General features: G+C 36.1%; 1 protein-coding gene and 1 pseudogene across 3 annotated transcripts in view; one reads left to right on the forward strand and one right to left on the reverse strand.

The window, feature by feature from the left end:
- The window catches only part of SOS1 (SOS Ras/Rac guanine nucleotide exchange factor 1), a 130,127-nt gene that overhangs the window by 21,909 nt on the left and 95,728 nt on the right, over window positions 1–12,490 (forward strand). The gene's annotated exons all lie outside the window — the stretch shown is intronic.
- LOC133065591 (ubiquitin-ribosomal protein eS31 fusion protein-like) lies at window positions 400–1,538 on the reverse strand (annotated as a pseudogene).

Raw genomic sequence — 12,490 nt, forward strand, 5'->3', positions numbered from 1 at the left:
ATATAACAAATATGAAATTTTTTAAATTTTTTAATTTTTTCTATTTCTATTTCTGTTTCTATTTCATTTTTTAAATAAAAAAAACTGAACACTTTATAAAAGTTATTTTAACTTTTAGAACACAGTCACAAAATTTAAAGCTCAAAAGACTATATAGTAAAAATCTTCCATCTCATTAATCTGCTCTACTGTTCTTGCAAACTACCTAGGGGCAGACAATTTACAAGTTTCTTATGTAAAGGTTTTTTCTTTTGGGGAGCACACCCTTTTTTAGTACCCTTGTCCCTGCTCCCTGCCCCCCCCAGCCCCCTGGACAAATATATTTTGGAGACCATAGCAGTTAAGGTTATCACCTTTATTTTCTGCGGCTGTATACTACTATTTAGTTGTACTATAATTTATCAAACTAGTGTCTCTGTCTTTTATTAACCAATATGGAATTACTTGCCTTCTGGCTTGTTGAAACAATAGGTCAGACAACATTTGCCACAATAATGCCTGTGTAAGTGGCTTGCCATAAAAACTCCGGCGCCACATTCTTCAGAAGGGCACTCCAGAGGAAGGTGACTGATTTCTGCCATTGTCATCCACGATATAGTATTCCAGAACAGCCAGCTTAAACCTTCTTTCTCTTATGCTTGCTCTTCTTGGGAGTGATATAAGACTTCTTCCTTTTCTTAGCACCACCACAAAGTTTAAACATTAAGGTAAAGAGTGGACTCCTTTTGCATGTTGTAGCCAAAGTACATCCATCGTCCAGTTGCTTGCCAGCAAAGGTCAGTCTTTGCTGATCGGGAGGAATTCCTTCGTTATCTTGGATCTTGGCCTTTACATTTTCTGTTGCATCTGAGGGTTTGACTTCGGGAGTGATGGACTTCCTTGTCAGGGTCTTCATGAAAATCTGCATCTTGGCGATGGTTCCACTGCACATGGCGGGTCTAAAAGCTAACTTGTCCCTTACTGAGAACCATTGAGGTCATTTTCTGTCTTTTTGTTTTGTAAACACTTGTAGCAAAAACTGGTGTATATGTCATATCATATATGAGTGCAGTGTTTCTTCCTGTCTCTTACCCATTTTCTAATTGGATTGTTTACTCTTTTACTGTTGAGTTTTGAGAGTTCTTTATATATATTTTGGATACTAATCCTTTGTTGGGCCTGTGGCTTGGAAATATTTTGCCCACTTCTTATTACATTACCTTCTTATCCACTTTCTAGGCTCTTTCCTAGAGCAGAAGTTTTTAAGTTTTGATGTTCAATTTATCAGTATTTTCCTTTAGTGGGTTGGTGTCAGGTCTTAAGTAATCTTTGCATATCAATAGATCCTCAAATTTTTCTTGTGTATTTTTTCATAGACGCTCTATAGTTTTACATTTTACCTTTAAGTCTAAGATACATTTTGAGTTATTTTTGCATAAGATATGAGACTTAAGTTGAAGTTCATTTTTTTTTTGCCTACACATGTCCATTTGCTTCAGCACCATTTGTTGGAAAAGCAGTCCCTCCACTGAATTGCTTTTGTACTTTTGCTAAAAATTGTGCATATTTTTGTGGATCTATTTCTGGGTTCTCTCTTTTAGTCCATGTGTTTCTCTCTCTCTGCCAGTACTACACAGTTTTTACTACTATAGCTGTAAAATAAGTCTTGAAATTGGGTAGGATATTTCCTTCCATTTTATTCTTTTCCAAAATTGTTTTAGTAATTCTAGTTCCTTTTCCTTTTCACATAAATTTTACAATAATCTTGTCATTATCTACAGAAAAATCCTGCTTGGGATATTGGTAGGAACTATGTTAAACCCCTGTATTAAGGTGTGGAAGAATTTACATTCTTATTGATTGTTGAATCTCCCATTCCATTAACATAGAATGTCTCTCTACTTGTTTTTAGATCTTTGGTTTCCTTCATCAGTATTGTGCCATTTTTAGGATACAAGTCTTGTGCTTGTTTTGTTAGATTTGCACCTAATGGTTCGGGTGTTTGGGTTATTTTATTTTTTATGTTCATGTGTTCATTGAAAGTACCATGGATTTTTTCTATGTGTTTGTCTTGTATCCTATGAACTTAATGAACTCACTATCTGTTGTCTTTTTGTTTTGTTTTGTAGATTCTTTGCAATTTTCTACTTCGATAATCATTTAACTGACAATAGAGACAGTTTTATTTTCTCCTTTCAAATTTATGTTTTTTAAATCTCCTTTTCTTATTTTATTGCATTGGCAAAAACTTTCAGAACTATGTTTAATGAATATGTTGATTGGACATTTTGTCTTTTTCCCCCAGTTTTAGGGGGAAAGTATTCAGTCTTTGGGCTTCCCTAATTGTCACAGCAGTAGAGGATCTGCCTGCATTGCAGGAGAGGCATGTTGATCCCTGGGTTGGGAAGATCCCCTGGAGAAGGAAATGGTGACCTACTCCAGTATTCTTGCCTGGAGAGTTCTGTGGACAGAGGAGCCTGGCAGGCTGTAGTCCATGGGGTCACAAAGGTTGGACACACTGAGTGCCTCCCACTTCCACACTTCCCAGTGCTCTTGCCTGGGAGATCCCACGGACAGAGGAGCCTGGTGGGCTGCAGCCCATGGGCTTGCAAAGAATTGATGTGACTTAGCTACCAACAGCAGCAACAGTTCAGTCTCTCTCTCTCAAGTGTGTGTTACCTGTAGGTTTTCGTAGATGCTGTTTATCCAGTTGAAGAAGTTCCATTCTGTTTCTCTTTCTCTGAGAGATACTTTTTCCCCATGAATGGGCGAAGAGTTTTGTCAAATACTATTTTTTTTTTTACCTCAATTGAGTTGAATTATGTGGTTTTTTTCTTTAGCTTTTTAATGTGATGGATTATATTGGTTAGTTTTATAATATTGGTCTAGACCTAAATCCCTGGAATAAACTCTGCTTGATCATAATGAATGATTCTTGCTGTATATTTCCAAATTTGACTTGCTAATGTTTTGTTAAAGATCTGTACTTATGAAGAATGTTGATCTGTAGTTTTTCTTTTTTATACTGTGTACCGTGTTTATGTTTGTTTTTTAAATCAGGGTGATACTAGCTTAATAGAATGAACTTGAAAATGTTCCCTTAAGTTCTGTTTTTAGAAAAGATTGTGGAAAATTGATGTTAATTCTTCTTTAAAAGTTTGCTACAATTTTCAGTGAAACCATCTGTATCTGGAGAGTTTTTTGAATGTTTTGAATTTACAGATTCATTTTATTTAGTAGGTGTAAGACTATCCAAATTATTAACTTCATAAGTAAAGTTGGGTAAGTTGTAGTTTTTGTTGTTTTAAGAGAAATTGGTTCGTTCCTTCTAAATTGTCAATTGTTTGTGAAGAGTTGTTCCTAGTGTTCCCTTATTTTTTCTTTTCTTTTTTTTGGTAATTGCAGGGTGTGTAGACACATTCACATTTCATTCCTGATTTATTCACTATGTTGGTAATTTGTATCTTCTCTCTCTCTCTCTTTTTTTTCCTTTGTCTTGCTATGTGCCTCAATTTTTAATCTCTTAAAAGAACCAGCTGTTTCATTGAGCCTCCCCTGTTTTTCCCTTTTCAGTTTTATTGATTTCTGCTCATATTTTTATTATTTTTTTCCTTTTTCTTTCTTTGCTTTTATTTTGTTTTTTTTGCAGAGGGATTCTAGAGGTTGAGAGATTCTTGATTTGAGTTTTTCCTTTTTTTAAAATTGCTGTAAATTTCTTTCTCAGCACTATTTTACCTGTGCCTCACAGATTTTAATATATTTTACCTATGCCTCACAGTATTTTCATTTTCCTGTAGTTCTTTTTTTAAAAAATTTGTTTATAGCTTTTATTTGTTCTTTTAGTGGAGCATAATTGCCATACAGTGGTAGTTTCTGCTGCCAACAAAGTGAATCAGCTGTGTGCGCATATATCCCCTCCCTCCTGACCCTCCCTCCCCCATCCCACCCCTCATCACAGAGCACTTAGCCGAGCTCCCTGTGTTATCACAGCAGCTTCCCACTACTATCTGTTTACACACGGCAGTGTATATGTACATCAGTCTTCCTCACCCGGTTCATCTCACCCTTCCTTCCCCCTACTGTCCACATGTCTTTTCTCTACACCAGTGTGTCTACTTTGCCCTGCAAACAAGCTCATCTGCACTCTCTTTCTAGATTCCATACATGGACATTAATGCATGATACTTGTTTTTCTTTTTCTGACTCACTTCACCGTGTGTGACAGACTCTAGGCCCATCCATGGCACTATAAATTACCTAATTTCATGCCTTTTTATGGCTCAGTAATATTCCATTGTATATATGTACCACAACTGCTTTATTCTTTCATCTGCTGGTGGATGTTTAGGTTGCTTCCATCTCCTGGCTATTGTAAACATTGCTGCAGTAAACATTGGGGTACCTGAGTCTTTTTGAGTTACAGTTTTCTCAGGGTATGTGCACTTTCGTGGGATTGCTGGGTCATGATAGTTCTAGTTTTAATTTTTTTAAGGAACCTCTGTATTGTTCTCCATAGTGGTCATATCAATTTACATTCCCACCCGTAGTGCATTTGGGTTCCCTTTTCCCCATACCTCCTCCAGCAATTATTATTTGTGGATTTTTTGATGATGACCATTCTGACGATATAAGGTAATAGCTCATTGTAGTTTTGATTTTCATTTCTGTAATAATGAGTAATGTTAAGCGTCTTTCTTTGTGTTTGTAGGTTATCTGTATGTCTTCTTGGGGGTAATGTCTATTTAGGTCTTCCACCCATTTTTTGAATTTATTTGGCTGTGCCAGTTCTTAGTTGCAGCATGTGGGATTTAGTTCCCTGACCAGGGATCAAACCCAGGCCTCATGCATTGGGAATCAGAGTCTTAGCCATGGGACCACCAGGGAAGTCCCTCCTTCAGTTCTATTATATGTGTTTTTAAATTTCTTTTGAGAATTCCTCTTTGATCCATAGATTATTTACATAAAAGTGTATTGTTAAAGTTTCCAAGTGTTTGAAGATTTTCCTGTTAACTTTCTGTTACTGATTTCTAGTTTGTTTCTATTGTGGTCAGAGAACATATTCTTAATGATTTCAATTCTTTTCAGTTTGTTCAGATTTGATTTGTCGTCCAAGATATATCCTCTTATTTTGTGTTGCTTAGGCACTGGATAAGAATGTATACCCCTCTCTGCTTGTATGGAGTGTTTTATAAATGTTGATTAATTCCTGTTGACTGATGGTATTGTTGAGTTCTTTTAAATTCTTTGTGATTTTCTATATAGTTGTACTGATTGTTTAGAGAGAGGTGTTGAATTGTTCAGCTATAACTGTGGGTTTGTATATTCTCCTTTCAGTTCTATCAGTTTTTGCTTACATTTTAGAACTGTGTTGTTTGGTGGCTACGCATTTGGGATTGCTATGTCTTCTTGATGGACTGACCTTTTTAACATTGTGTAACGTCCGTCCCTATGTCCAGTGATTTCCTTGCTTTGAAGTCTACTTTCAGTTCAGTTCAGTCAGTTCAGTTCAGTTGCTCAGTCATGTCTGACTCTTTGCGACCCGATGAACTGCAGCATGCAGGCTTTCCTGTCCATCACCAACTCCTGGAACTTGCTTAGACTCGTGTCCATTGAGTTGGTGATGCCATCCAACCATCTTATCCTCTGTCGCCCCCTTCTTCTCCTGCCTCCAATCTTTCCCAGCATGAGGGTCTTTTCCAGTGAGTCAGTTCTTTGCATCAGGTGGCCAAAGTATTGAAGCTTCAGCATCAGTCTTTCCAGTGAATATTCAGGACTGATTTCCTTTAGGATTGACTAGTTGGATCTCCTTGCAGTCCAAGGGACTCTCAAGAGTCTTCTCCAACATCACAGTTCAAAAGCATTGATTCTTCAGCACTCAGCTTTCTTTATGGTCCAACTCTCACATCCATACAAGACTACCAGAAAAACCATAGCTTTGACTCTACAGACCTTTGTCAGCAAAGTAATGTCTCTGCTTTTTACTATGCTGTCTAGGTTTGTCATAGCTTCTCTTCAAAGGAGCAGGCATCTTTTAATTTCATGGCTGCAGTCACCCTCTGCAGTGATTTTGGAGCCCAAGAAAATGAAGTCTCTCACTGTCTCCATTTCCAAATTTGCTGGCATGTCGAGTGCAGCACTTTCACAGCATCATCTTTTAGGGTTTGAAATCGCTCAACTGGAATTCCATCACCTCCACTAGCTTTGTTCCAAGTCTACTTTATCTGATATTAATGTTGCCACTTCTGCTTTCCTTTGATTAATGCTTCTTTCTCTGTTCTTTTACTTTTTATCTACTTATATTATTATATTGGAAGTGACTATCATTAGATAGTATGTGGTTAGGTCACTTTTTTTTAAATCCACTCTGCAAATCTCCGCTTTTAATTGCTGTGACCATCTTCATGCAGTATAATTATTGCTGTGTTATTAGCCTGCCATTTTAGATACTGTTTTCTGTTTGTTCAGCTTTTCATTTCTGTTTTCTTTTTCCTGGGTTTACTTGAGCATTTATTAGAATTCCATTTTGATTTGTTTACTGTGTTTTTGTGTATCTCTTTGTGTAACTTTTTGTATGGTGGCTCTGAGTATTACATGATGTATACAGTCAACCCTTGAACAAGGTGGGGGGTTAATCTGTACATAACTTACAGTTAGCCCACAGTCTTCACTGTTGTGCTGAATCTCCAGCTTCAGTCAGCCATGAACTATGTAGTGCTATGGTATTTACTGTTTTTTTTAAGTTTATTTTTAAAAATTGCTTTTTGACTCTCTGGGTCTTTGTTGCTGTGTGAAGTCTTTGTCTAGTTATGTATGGCCAGCCAGGGCTACTTTTTGTGGCATTGTGCAGGCTTCTCATTCCAGTAGCTTTTCTTGTCGTGGAGCACAGGCTCTACGCATGCATGTTCAGTAGTTGCAGCTTGCAGGCTGTAGAGCTCGGGCTCAGTAGTTGTGGCTCATGGGCTTATTTAGTTCCCCATGGCATGTGGGATCCTCCCAGACCAGGGAATGAACCAATGTGTCCTGCCTTGGCAGGCTGATTCTTCCCAGGACCACCAGGGAAGCTCCCAATATTTACTATGGAAAGATAGCCCCCTGTAAGTGGAACCAGGCAGATCAGACTCACATCATTCAAGGGTTAATTGTGTATAACTTATCACAGCTTATTGGTGTTATTTTATCTGTTTGACTGAAGCATAGAGAAACTTATCTCCCTTCCTTTATGTGGTTCTGTATAAGGTGATTGCCTTAATATATTCTCTACCTACATTTAGAACCACATGAGACATTGTTATAGTTTTGCTTCAGCCATCATACATAATTGGAAAAATGAAGAAGAGAAGGAAAGCCTGTTGTACTTACCCAATAATTTCTTCATCATGTTCTTCCTTCCTTCCTGATGTTCTGAAATTCCTCCTTCATTGTTTGCCTTCTGATTAGACAACTTCTTTAAGCCACTCTTTTAGGGTGGGTCTATTGGCAACAAATTTTCTTAATTTTGTTTCATTTGAGAATGTTTTGATTTCCTCTTCATTCCAGAACAGTCTTTTCACCAATATAGGATTCTGGGTTGGTAGCTCTTTTCATCTAGCACCTGAAGAATATTATTGTGACTTCCTCTGACCTCGTGGTTTTTGATGAGAAATTTTCTGTCATTTTAATTGTTTTTCTAATCTAGGTAAGGTGGTGTTTTTCTCTGACTGCATTCAAGCCAGTCTATTTAGAAAATCTTCTCTTCCATTTGTGTATGAATTTTTGTGTGTGAAAAAAATTTTTCCCCAGCAATATTGTACTGTTAGCCTTAAATAGGAATTACTAGGAAGTTTTAGTAAAATTATTTCATAATGAAACTACTACTTTTTAGATGGTGATGACAGCTTTACTTAATTCTCCATAGCAGCTATAGCTAAACTAATTCTTAAAAAGAAGGTCTTTTTAAGTAAAGACCTTTAAAGTGAAGTAAAAAAAAAATTTTTTTTACAATTACCTAATACCCCCCTCTAAGCCAGGGTACTTTATATTTTCATATTCTATTATCCAAAGTAATTTTTCATTCCATTGACCCTGTTTGAAATTTTGAGTCAAATATTTCAGTCTTTAATGTATATGCTGGAAAACTACCAAGACTTGAATGCAGTGAAATCTCTTTATGACTGTATTTTAAGTTATCTGTGTTACATTAGCGTTTTACCTGAGAAAGTTCAAAACTTTGCAGGGTAGGAAAAGTTTAAGTACCCAGAAGTATCTTCAGATCTGTATAATAAACCAATTCTTGTTTGCTTTTGCTTTTTTAGATTTTTGTCTTCTATTAGGATTTAGGTTGAATGATTATTAAGTTGATAAAAGCATAACAATACTCTTATTGATACCTTATTAATAGTTATAGTATATGGAGTGAATTCTACCTTTTAGAATGATTAAAGGACCCAGCTTTTTACAGAATGTATCTTGTTGTTCTACCGTTAAGTAACTCCTAATTTTTTCATCTAGTCACCACTTAGGAACAAAAATATCTTGCATAAGCCAAAACATTTCTTCTGTGGTTTCTTTTTCAGAGTTTGAGTATGTTATGCTTTTTAGCAGCTCATAATACTAAGCTCTTTTAGTCTGGATAGTTTGGTTACAGCAAAAGTACAGGTTTAAAAATAAAATTATTTTAAAATACAAGTTTTTTTAAGTTTTTTAATGGTTAACATTTAATAATGAATATACTGGTAACTATGGCCATCTTCATATTGATTTTATAGCCTTCTTAAAAATAAGAAAAGAACTTAAAAGATTGAAACTTTCCTTGTGAATCACTTAGTGGGATTTTCCCTTTTAAATAGTAATAATCATTCACTATTCAAGTTAAAATAATACAGATGCATGTGAAATAAAAGGAAAAATCTCTTTTTTTCTCTTCCTCCATCCCACCAATCTCAACTCACCAGAATCTACATAGCCTAATCTTTTGGCTTAATAATGAACTCTTCTTCCTTTTTAAAAATAGAAGCAGTACTTTAAAAAAAAAAAAGTCTTAAACAGAAATTCGATATATTGACAGATGACTAAGTTTTTTTTCCAAAGGCAGTGAATAGAATTATGGTGGTACTTGTGTACCTTCTGGGAAAACTCTTGAGTTCTGTGCTCATAATTTGAGAACTCCTGTTTCTTTTGTGCTTCTGGTAGTTAAAAGTAAGAAATTAGTTGAACATTTTATGAAGGAGACATACTCTGGTTTTTAAAAGCATATATTTAAAAAATAGCCTTATATCCCTAATATAAATGTTGCTTTGTCAGAAGTTTCAACATTTGGAACAGATTTTTTTTTAATAATTTCTAAATAAATAAAGTATAATTCAAATCAGGTTAGTTAGGATTAGTGTCCAGAAAGCTGTTAGAATTCACATAATGCTACATGTAAAGTTGTTTTCTGTATTATGTAATTGTTCAGTTGTTTTAGCCATACTACTGAAATTAACTCCTGCAATGAAAATATATGTTTTTGTTTATATTTTCTTGATTTTATTCATTTTCTATTTTTTTTTTTTTTGATAGGAACTCTGAGGTGTAATTTGTGTATTACACAGTCTGCCATTTAAAGTGTATAATTTAGTGGGTTTTGGTATATTCACAGAATTGTGCAACCATCACTACATTTAATTATTAATTCTTTTCATCACCTCAAAAAGAAACCTTGATTCCTTCTGTCATACCCCTCCCCAGCCCCAGGCAACCATTGATCTACTTTGTCTCTATAAATCTGCATATTCTGGCATTTCATATACATGGAATCATATAATGTGTTTCACTTAGCAGAATGTTTTAGGTTCACCTGTGTTATAGTATGTATCAGTATTTCATTCCTTTTTATAGCCAGTTATTAGCCCATTGTATGGATATTTGTATCTGTGTATGTTAGTCACTTAGTTGCGTCTGACTCTTTGCAACCCCATGGACCCCTCCATCCATAGGATTCTCAAGGCAAGAATACTGGAGTGGGTTGCCATTTCCTTCTCCAGGCGACCTTCCCAACTCAGGGATCAAACCTGGGTCTTCTGCATTGCAGGCGGATTCTTTACCATCTGAGCCACCAGGGAAGCTTGTATGGATAGTGTTACATTTTATGTGTCAGTACGTGGGTGGGCTTTCCTGGTGAACTCAGTGGTAAAGAATCTGTGTACCAGTGCAGGAGGCATGGGTTTGATCCCTCGGTCGGGAAGATCCCCTGGAGAAGGAAATGGCTCCCCACTCCAGTATTCTTGCCTGGGAAATTCCATGGACAGAAGGGTTACTGTCCATGGGGTCACAGAAGAGTTTGACACAACTTAGTGACTAACAGCAACAAGACAGGACATGGACATTCAGGTTATTTTACATCTTTTGGCTATTAAGAATAATGTTGCTATAAACACTTGTTTAAGTGTTTTCTTGTGTAGATGTAGTATTTTCATTTCTCTCAGAGTGGAATTGCTGGGGCATGTGGTAAAGTTCATGTTTAATTGTTTGAGGAGCCCCAGACTGCTTTCCTAAGTGGCAGCACCATGGTATATTCCCACCCACAGTGTGTGAGGGGTCCAGTTCCTTTACAGCCACACCAGTACTTAATTATCTTTTTGATTCTAGCCATACTAGTGGAAATGAAGTGATATCTCATTGTGGTTTTTATTTGCATTTTCCTAAAGTAATAATGTTAGACCTCCTTTCTTGTGCATACTGGTCATTTGTATATCTTTTTTTGAGAAATGTCTTCAGATTCGTTTCCCATTTGTTAATTGGGTTCTTTGTTTTTGTTGTTAATTTGTGAGAAATCTTTATATATTCTGAATACAGATTCCTTATCAGATAAATGAACTGCAGATATTCCTCCCACTTTATGAACCAGAGCATTCTTACAATATTGTGATTAATATAGAATAGTTAAAGCTTATATAAACTTTTAATTTTCAGAAAGTGAAAATGTTTAGCACTTGAACTTTTCTAATCATGGGTTCATCATTAATGTTTCAGGGGTTTACTTCAGGCTTGTGCCTTAGATCAGTTCTCAAACATTATTAGGCATTAACAAGTGATGCGGATGATGTTGGTTCCTGACCCTCTGCCTTAATGATCCCTGTTAACTATCACGGAATATTAGAGAAATGCTGATAAGTAGCAGTTTCTACTTGTCTACTAGATAAAATTTAGATTTACCCTCTCTTGTTTGCACATACAATTTGCGTATACAAAGTTTTTTATACTATTTAGCCATGGTTAGTGCCTCAATTATTTGGTTCCTTTTAAAATTCACACATACATATACTTTTCTTCCTAGGGCTGTCTTCCTTCTGATCCTCACAGTTATTTGGACTTAAGAAAATAATCTTACAATCAAAGAATGTTAGAACTTAAAAGGAGCTTTACAGATCATCGAATTAATTCCTCTTCTCTTTGCCCAGATAGAAATTAATTAAATCACTTAATCCAAGATTACATAGTTAATTAATGGTAGGTATAGGTAGTTCTTTGGAGAAGGAAATGGCAACCCACTCCAGTATCCTTGCCTGGAAAATCTCATGGACAGAGGAGCCTGGTGGACTGCAGTCCATGGGGTCGCAAAGAGTTGGGCACGACTGAACACACTTCTAGGTAGTTCTTAGTAAATTTATTTCTGATAATTCTTTTTTGAAGGAAAGTAAAAATTTATTTCAGCTGATATATTTTTAGTGATTTTCAAATACAGATCTCCTTGGCAACAGTTCTTTAGATAATAAAAAGCGTAATATTTTTGGAATGACTTAAAAATTGATTCTGTGCTAGCCTGGCAGATAATTTGGCTTTAAAAAGTATGATTTACACAGCAGGATCCTCTATGACCCACCTCCCAGAATATTGGAAATAAAAGCAAAACTAAACAAATGGGACCTAATGAAACTTAAAAGCTTTTGCACTACAAAGGAAACTATAAGTAAGGTGAAAAGACAGCCCTCAGATTGGGAGAAAATAATAGCAAATGAAGAAACAGACAAAGGATTAATCTCAAAAATATACAAGCAACTCCTGCAGCTCAATTCCAGAAAAATAAATGACCCAATCAAAAAATGGGCCAAAGAACTAAACAGACATTTCTCCAAAGAAGACATACAGATGGCTAACAAACACATGAAAAGATGCTCAACATCACTCATTATTAGAGAAATGCAAATCAAAACCACAATGAGGTACCATTACACACCAGTCAGGATGGCTGCTATCCAAAAGTCTACAAGCAATAAATGCTGGAGAGGGTGTGGAGAAAAGGGAACCCTCTTACACTGTTGGTGGGAATGCAAACTAGTACAGCCGCTATGGAAAACAGTGTGGAGATTTCTTAAAAAACTGAAAATAGAACTGCCATATGACCCAGCAATCCCACTTCTGGGCATACACACTGAGGAAACCAGATCTGAAAGAGACACGTGCACCCCAATGTTCATCACAGCACTGTTTATAATAGCCAGGACATGGAAGCAACCTAGATGCCCATCAGCAGATGAATAGATAAGGAAGCTGT

The sequence above is a fragment of the Dama dama genome, chromosome 11, assembly GCF_033118175.1.
Source record: "Dama dama isolate Ldn47 chromosome 11, ASM3311817v1, whole genome shotgun sequence".
Lineage (NCBI taxonomy): Eukaryota > Metazoa > Chordata > Mammalia > Artiodactyla > Cervidae > Dama > Dama dama.